Genomic DNA, 1,215 nt, shown 5'->3' with positions numbered 1-1,215 from the left:
TCATCTTTTTCACTGACCCTATACTTTACCAAGAACGATGTCCTTCTCCAGGGACTAGTCCCTCCTGACAGCATGGCCAAAGTCTGAGATACAAAGTCTTACCCTCCTCACTTTTAAGGAGCACTCTGGCTGCACTTCTTCAACACAGATTTTATGTGTTCTTCTGGCAGTTCAAGGCACTTTCAATGTTCTTCACCAACATCATAATTCAAATGCATCAATTCTTCGGTAGTCTTCCTTATTCATGATCCAACTTTCACATGCATATGAAGTGATTGAAAATACCATATCTTGAGTCAGATGCTCTATAATCCTCAAAGTGACATCTTTGCTCTTGAACACTTTCAAGAGGTATTTTACAGCAGATTTGCCTAATACAAGGTGCCTTTTGATTTCTTGATTGCTGCTTCCGTGAATGTTGATTGTGGATTCAACCAAATGAAGTTTGAAACTTCAGTCTTTTCTCCATTTATCATGATGGTGTTTATTGGTCCATTGGTCCAGTTGTGTGGATTTTCTTTCTTTTTTTAGACTGAGGTGCAATCAAATGGAAGGCTTTGATCTTCTTCAGTAAGTATTTTAAGTCCTTTTTTCTTTCAGCAAGTTAAGGTTGAACCATCTGCATGTCTTGGTTGTTAATGAGTCTTCCTCCAATCCTGATACCATATTCTTATTCATATAATCCAACTTCTTGGATTATTTGTTCAACATACAGATGGAATAAATATGGTGAAAGGATACAACACTGATTTTAAACCATTCAGTATCCCCTTGATCTGCTTTAAAGATTGCCACTTGGTCTATGTACAGGCTCCTCATTAGCCCAGTGTTTTAGAATATCCATTATTTGCAGTGTTATCTATAGTTTAATATGATCCATACAGTCAAATGCCTTTGCATAATCAATGAAACACAAGCAAACATCCTTCTGGTATGTTTTCAACTAAGATCCCTCTGATGTGAGCAATGATATCCCTAGTTTCACATCCTCTTGTGAATCTGGCTTGAATTTCTGGCAGCTCCCTGTACTGCTGCAACCTATTTTGAATTTTCTTCACAATTTTACTTGCATGTGATATTAATGATATTGCATGATGATATCCACATCCCATTGCGATACCTTTGTTTGGAATGGCATGAATATGGATCTTTTCCAAATGATTGGCTAGGTAACTGTCTTCCAAATTTCTTGGCATAGACAAATGAGTACCTTCA

Source organism: Chrysochloris asiatica, unplaced genomic scaffold (assembly GCF_000296735.1).
Source record: "Chrysochloris asiatica unplaced genomic scaffold, ChrAsi1.0 scaffold00381, whole genome shotgun sequence".
NCBI lineage: Eukaryota > Metazoa > Chordata > Mammalia > Afrosoricida > Chrysochloridae > Chrysochloris > Chrysochloris asiatica.
Note: the sequence above shows the minus strand (reverse complement) of the source record.